Source organism: Solanum verrucosum, unplaced genomic scaffold (genome assembly GCF_900185275.1).
Source record: "Solanum verrucosum unplaced genomic scaffold, falcon-dt-bn FXZP01000027.1, whole genome shotgun sequence".
In the NCBI taxonomy this organism is placed as follows: domain Eukaryota; kingdom Viridiplantae; phylum Streptophyta; class Magnoliopsida; order Solanales; family Solanaceae; genus Solanum; species Solanum verrucosum.
The window spans coordinates 72,124-79,950 of NW_026020214.1; positions in this window are offsets into that span (position 1 = coordinate 72,124).

Consider the following 7,827-nt stretch of genomic DNA (forward strand, 5'->3'; position numbering starts at 1 on the left):
TCCCTTTTGTAAATCCTGAATATGATAATGATGATTTTGATGTTGAATTTAATCTAGAAAGAAGAGATAGGAGGGGACAAAGAGGTAGAGTAGAAGATGATAATATAAATAGTATAAAGATGAAGATGCCATCTTTCAAGGGGACAAGGGATCCAGACTTGTACCTTGATTGGGAGAGACGAGTTGAAGCCATCTTTGATTGCCATAACTACTCTGAGGGTAAGAAAGTTAAACTTGCTATTGTTGAGTTTTCTGATTATGCTGCTTCTTGGTGGAAAAAGCTTGCTAGGGACAGATTGCAAGAGGAGTTACCACCTATTGCTACGTGGGCAGAGATGAAGAGGGTAATGAGGAAGCAATTTATTCCATCATACTTCCAAAGAGATCTACAATCTCGCCTTCAACGCTTGAAGCAAGGCTCCATGTCGGTGGATGAGTACTTCAAAAGCATGGATATGACTATGATCCAAGCTAACTGCATGGAGGAAGAAGAGGCTACAATAGCTAGATTTTAAAATGGTTTAAATACAGAAATAGCTAATGTAGTAGAGATACAACAATATGTAACTTTAGATGAGTTAGTTGATTTGTCTGTAAAAGTTGAAAAACAAATTGAGAAAAAGCAGCAAAATAACTCATGGAGAAGTCGACCAAACACTATCTCTAAGAAGCCATGGTCAACTCAAGAGGGGAAAGCTCCTTCCAAACCTCAAGATGATAGAGGTAAAGGTAAGGTTGAGGAGGGAGGTAAAACCTTTAATCCTAAATCTTCTAAACCTTCAAGTTCTATTCAATGTCACAAATGTCATGGAAGGGGGCATATGATGCATGAATGTCCAAGTAGAAGAAACATCCTACTTAGAGAGAATGGAGAATATGAGAGTGAAAAAAGTGAGGGGGAAGAAGAAGAGGGAGAAGGTGTAAGTGAGGAAGATGATTTGGAACTGCCTAATGATGGTATAATTGGGGTGGTTAGGAGAATTATGACTATCAATTTGGGTAGTGTTGATGAAGGGCAGAGAGAGAATTTGTTTCATACTAGGTGTGGGATAAAAGGGAAGACTTATTCTATGATTATTGATGGGGGAAGTTGTGCAAATGTGGTGAGTTCATACTTGGTGGATAAACTAGGAATTGCATGCATGAAGCGCTCTACCCCATATAGGCTCCAATGGTTGAATGATTGTGGAGAAGTAAAAGTAAACAAACAATGCATGATTTCATTCAATGTTGGTAGGTATGAAGATGAGATTCTTTGTGATGTAGTTCCAATGCAAGCATGTCATGTTTTACTTGGCCGACCTTGGCAGTATGATAGGGATACTACTCATCATGGGAGAAAGAATAGGTATAGTCTTCTGCATAATGGTAAGAAGTATACTCTTGCACCATTATCTCCTTCTCAAGTGTTTGAAGATCAAAAACGATTGAGGGAAACAATGGGAAAACAAAAGGGAGAGGTAAAAAGTGAGCTTGAGGGAAAAGAAAAAGGCCAAGAGATAGAAAAAAAGAGAGATGGCCGAGAGAAAGAGAGAGAGGGCAGCGATCTAAGTAAAGAGGTAAAAGAGGGTGTGAGTAAAAAAATAAAATGTTTTGGTGAGAGGAAAGAGGCTAAGGAAAAGAAAATTGAGAGCCTTTATATAAAAGCCAAAGAGTGTTTGAATGCTAGGAGAGAGGGACTGCCCATAATACTACTTACTTACAAAGAAGTATTGATTAATTTTGAACAACTAACTCCTTCTTTGCCAAATAGTGTTTCTTCTCTTTTGCAGAATTTTGAAGATGTTTTTCCTGATGACACTCCAAAGGGATTGCCACCTTTGAGAGGGATTGAGCACCAAATAGACTTTGTGCCTGGGTCTCAACTTCCTAATAGGCCTGCCTATAGGAGCAATCCTGAAGAGACCAAAGAATTACAACGGCAAGTTGAAGAATTGCTTGTAAAGGGATTTGTTCGAGAGAGTATGAGCCCATGCTCTGTTCCAGTCCTATTGGTCCCCAAAAAGGATGGAACATGGAGGATGTGTGTAGATTGTCGAGCCATCAACAAGATAACGGTAAAGTATCGCCATCCTATCCCTCGTCTTGATGACATGTTGGACCAACTGTATGGTTCCAAAATCTTTTCTAAAATTGATCTAAAGAGTGGTTACCATCAGATTCGTATGAATCCTGGAGATGAATGGAAAACTGCTTTTAAGACCAAATATGGACTTTATGAGTGGTTAGTTATGCCCTTTGGCTTGACTAATGCACCAAGCACTTTTATGAGACTAATGAATCATGTTTTTAAAGATTTCCATGGAAAATTTATTGTGGTGTATTTTGATGACATCTTGATCTTTTCTCAAAATCTTGATGAACACCTAGAGCACTTAAAACAAGTTTTTGATGCTAATCTCAAAAAGTGTACTTTCTGTGTGGATCGTGTGGTTTTCTTAGGGTTTGTGGTCAGTTCTAAGGGAGTTGAAGTAGATGATGAGAAAATCAAGGCAATAAAAGAATGGCCTAAACCTAATAGTGTAACTGAAGTTAGGAGTTTTCATGGACTTGCTAGTTTTTATAGGAGGTTTGTGCGAGACTTTAGCACCATTGCTGCTCCTTTAACTGAAGTTATAAAAAAAGATAAGGTTTTTACATGGGGAAAGGAACAAGATGATGCATTTAACTTGCTGAAGGATAAATTGTGTTCTGCGCCTCTTTTGCAATTGCCTGATTTTTCTAAGTCTTTTGAAGTTTAGTGTGATGCCTCTGGTAAGGGCATAGGTGCAGTTTTGATGCAAGACTCCAAGCCAATTGCCTACTTTAGTGAAAAGCTAAGTGGAGCAACATTGAACTACTCAACTTATGATAAGGAGCTATATGCCTTGGTGAGGGCGTTAGCTACATGGCAGCACTACTTGTGGCCTCGAGAATTTGTGGTCAAGACTGATCATGAGTCATTAAAATACTTGAAGAGCCAAGGTAAACTTAGTCGTAGGCATGCTAAATGGGTAGAGTTTATTGAAACTTTTCCTTATGTAATTGCTTACAAACAAGGAAAGGAGAATGTGGTTGCTGATGCACTCTCAAGAAGGTATGTTTTGATCTCTACTCTTACTTCAAAGTTATTGGGTTTTGACCAAATCAAGTTCCTCTATGCTAATGATTCTGATTTTGGTGAGATTTTTGCTGAATGTAAGTTAGGTCCTTTTGAGAAATTTAATCTTCAAGATGAATTTCTATTCAAGGAAAATAAATTATGTGTTCCTAACTGCTCGTTGCGTGAACTATTTGTTAGGGAAGCACATTGTGGAGGGCTAATGGGACATTTTGGTGTACCCAAAACACTGGAAATACTTTCTGAACATTTTTATTGGCCTAGCATGAGAAAGGATGTTGAAAAAGTGTGTTCTTATTGTCTTGAATGTAAACAGGCTAAGTCTAGAACATTGCCGCATGGTCTTTATACTCCTTTACCTGTTTCTAATTCCCCTTGGATTGATATTTCTATGGATTTCATATTGGGGCTGCCAAGGACTAAGTATGGTAAGGATAGTATATTTGTGGTAGTAGATAGATTTTCTAAAATGGCTCGTTTTATCCCATGTAAAAAGACTAATGATGCATCTCATGTGGCTGACTTGTTTGTAAAGGAAGTGGTTAAATTGCATGGAATACCTAGAACTATTGTTAGCGATAGGGATGCCAAGTTCTTAAGTCACTTTTGGAGAATTCTTTGGGGAAAGTTGGGAACTAAATTGCTATTTTCTACATCTTGTCACCCACAAACGGACGGGCAAACGGAAGTGGTTAATAGAACTTTAGGGAACATGTTGAGGGCTATTTTGAAAGGAAAGTTGACTTCTTGGGAAGATTACTTACCTATTGTAGAATTTGCTTATAATAGGACCTTCCATTCTTCTACTGGTAAGACTCCTTTTGAAGTTGTATATGGATTCAACCCCCTTACCCCCCTTGATTTATTGCCTTTGCCTACTAATGATTTTGCTAATCTTGATGGTAAGAAGAAGGCTGATATGATGAAGAAAATTCATGAACAAACAAGGCTTGCAATTGAAAAGAAGAACAAGGAAGTTGCATTGCGAAGGAATAAGGGCAGAAAATATGTTGTTTTTAAACCTGGTGACTTGGTTTGGGTGCATATGCGAAAGGAAAGATTTCCTTCCAAAAGAAAGACCAAACTAGATCCTAGAGGAAGTGGGCCATACAAAGTCCTTGAAAGGATTGGAGACAATGCTTATAAACTTGATCTTCCTGGTGAGTTCCAAGTTAGTGCTACTTTTAATGTTTCTGATCTTTCCCATTTTGATGCAGATTTGAATTCGAGGACGAATTCTCTTCAAGAAGAGGGGAATGATAGCATCCAAGGAAGCTCTACTCCATTGAAGGACAAGGATGACGCTTTAGAAACTCCAAGGAGGCCCATAACAAGATCTCAAACCAAGGAGTTCAATGATAAGCTCAATGGGCTTCAATCGCTGATCCAAAGGTTTCTTATTGAGGAAGAAGAGCTCAAGCCCAAGGGAGAGGAATTGTCCAAATGCTACAATTATTTGGTGGCCCAAATTCAAGCCCAAGATGAGGAATTTTAAGGTCCAATTTCGTGCAAAAAAGGTCAAGAAGAGTCCAAGAATCAGCCACAACAAGAGTTGCTTTCTGCCCAAGTTTTGAGAGAAGACTAGTCAAACTTTCCAAGATTGTCAAGATTCTTTTCCTAGTTGGGATTTACCTTATTTATTTATTTATATATAGGTTATTAATATTTTCCTTAGTCTATTTATGGTCTCCTAAGTACCATTTAATGCTTTCCTAGAAGTACTAAATTTGTTCCTAGTTAGGTTACTTTATTTCCTTTCTAGAGTAGGATTCCTTGTAATTGTTTTTTTTAGGGTTTGGCTTCTTGGACGTTTTTCCCTTCTCCTATATATAGGAGTCCTTTTCATTCATTAAAGACAATTTAGATTGATATTAAGAATATTTGAGAGAGTTCTTTGAACCTTTGTGACTTGTTCTTTGAGAATTTATTTTTAAACCTTTACTAGTTTCATAGTTTAAGGTATAAAGTAACTTCTTCTTGTGATATCTTTGGTTTCTTTTTGGTATTCTTTAGAAGGTGATTAGTTTCTACATACTAATTATTGTCTTTAGTTACTCATAAAGCGGTCAAGATCCGAATCTATCGTTTTGATTCGTTTTCTCAAGTAAAGGCGTTAGATTTCTTCCATAAATCTATACGTTGTTACTTGGATCTTTTCAAGGCCTTAGAACATCTAATCTTTGGAAATTCGTGGATCTTTCCTTCGAATTTCCCATATCTTTATTTAGTTTTTTTTGTTTCTTTTCTTTGTGCTTCCGCATTCTAATATTTAATTCTCTATTTGTGATCTCCCTTAACCTTGTTGTTATCACCAATCAACTTAAGAAAAATCTGATTTGGGTCAGTTTTCATAAATCCAAATATGCTTACGGTTTTAGAAGAAAGTTCATTCTAGTCATTCCTATATTCTTTTAAAGTTTTGGGTCAACTTCAAATGACAATAAGTTTTAGCATAGGATGAGTTAGGAGACCCATAAGATATCAAATGAAAGGTCTTGGAATCCTTTTCCAGTGCCGCTGAGTTTGATAATTTTTGAGCTCGTATGAGGGAGATATGCTTGTTTGAAGTTGGGCTGTCCAAATAAGGAAAGTTACCCGAAAATATGAGGGGTATTTTGTCCCTTTCCTGACCCAATCGGATTTAAACGTTTTTAGTAAGTTTTTAGGAGTCTAAATTGTTTAGAATCAGTTTTAGTTATTCCTAAAACATGCTTAGGGTTTTTAGAGGAGTTCAAGAAGAGGAAAAGAGGACAAAAGGAAGAGCGTTAATGATTTTTGCAATTCTTCGAGAGATTTGGCCATGTATTTTATCCTAAGAGGTATGTAAGTTTCCATAGTGTTGGGTTTGCTCGCCCACATGCCAATCATGAGTTTTATTTACAAATTTCATCCATGAGATTGAGTATATTGATAATCTTGTTGAGTTCTTAAAGTTTTGTGCTTCGTTTTTGTTAATGAAGTTCTTGTTGAGTTCTTTAGGTGAGAGTTGCGAATGAGTGTTTTTATTGGTGTGTTTTTGGTGTAGAATTCGATGTAATTAGGTTAGGTTTAAGTCCAAAAGATTTTGGAGGAAATAATTAGAGTTTAGACGAGGTAGGGGTGGAAAAATTGAAGAAAAAATCGTCGGATTCATTTGGAACATGGCTTGGGCGGCGCACTCATGTTGCACCAGAGGGGATCCCGCCCTGACCCTACAGTGTGCCCTAGACCAGCCTCAGTCAACTAAGGGTTGGCGCGGTGCGCTGCTGCTGCACCAGGGACATCAGGTCCTTTCCGCCTCAGTTCTTCGTTCCGTATTCGATCTTTCAAAATATGTTTTCGCTCTCTTAGTGATTTTTACTATCCAACCTATATCCAATCATCAAGAAATCGTATATATCAAGTCATGATCCTTGAATTCAGAATTCAAATTCAAGAAAGAGTCAAGAGTAGAGTTCAAAGTCTTTGAGTTAAATTGTGAAACTTCGAGATCAACAATCGATTTGAGTAAAGTTTGAGAAAGTCCCTTTGAGTCTTTTCGAGGATTCTTCTACAATAACTTTTAAATTATTTCAAGAATCGAGTAAGTGAGTATAATAATGAGGAAAATGTATTCATGAGTCTACATTATCATTGAGATCTTTGACTCAAGTCGTTGATGAGTCCACAAATTGGACTCATTTAAGGCTCTATTTTGATATAAATAGTGTTCTCGAATGCTTATTTTGTCTAAATATCTGATGAAAACTTTTAAGTTTCAGGTATTTGAAGTTTTAGTGGAAGCATGGATACTTAGGCGCAAAAAGGAACAAAAAGGTTGAAAGAATGAAGAAGCTGAAGCTTGAGCATCGCCAAGCACCTTTGGCGATTCACTGAAAGGACAGACTCTGCCCTTTGTTCCAGTATGTGAAGCCCTGAAGGAAGAGGATCAAAAAGGTGATGGAAGGAGCAGTCGGTGCTTCACCGAATAGTTCCGTGAAGCAATACTATACCGACCAATGGTCTAGAACGTGAAGATGTTGAAGGCAAGCACTAAACGGCGATGAGACAGAAGAAGGGTGAGTCATCGAGTCATTCGGCGGACTCCACTAACCTCGCCGAACTATCCACCAGCACTAATTTATGATGGCTATAAATACTAAAAATTTTATTAATTTAAGGGATTTCCGAACCATTATTATTTTCTTAGAATAGAATAGTACTTTTTAGATATTTTTCTCTCAAGTATGGAGAGGGTTTTGTTGGAGACTTGAAGAAAGAAGGATTTCATCTTCCCCAAGTTGGAAGTGGGTCTTCTCCATTCTTCTTCCTTTGCTTAAATTAAGGTTTAATTTCTTATACCCATTTGAATTTGTATCATTTAACGTGTATTTTGTTATTTCTTGATGTATGGCTAAGTCCCCCAATTCTTAGGGTGTAATTTAGCAAATATGTGTTGATATTGTTGTTGGGTCTTGCTTGCTGATAGAGTAGAGGTATTTTAATGGTGATTTCACCTAGTGGTTGTGGTTTTATTTAATGGGTTTGTAGTTGCAAATACAAAACCACCCATGTGTTTTCGACTTGCCCGAGAGGGAGGTCGCGAAACCAAGACCACTAGACTGATGGCCTAAGGAGTGGGTCGAAATGAGGTTCAGCTCGAGAGGGTGAGCCCTAGTCCCATATCCTAACAGTCAGCTTGAGAGAGTGAGTGGGGTAAGGCGTAGGTTGGTCTTCATGCGGCAAATGGGTGTCCGAGAGGAACCCAT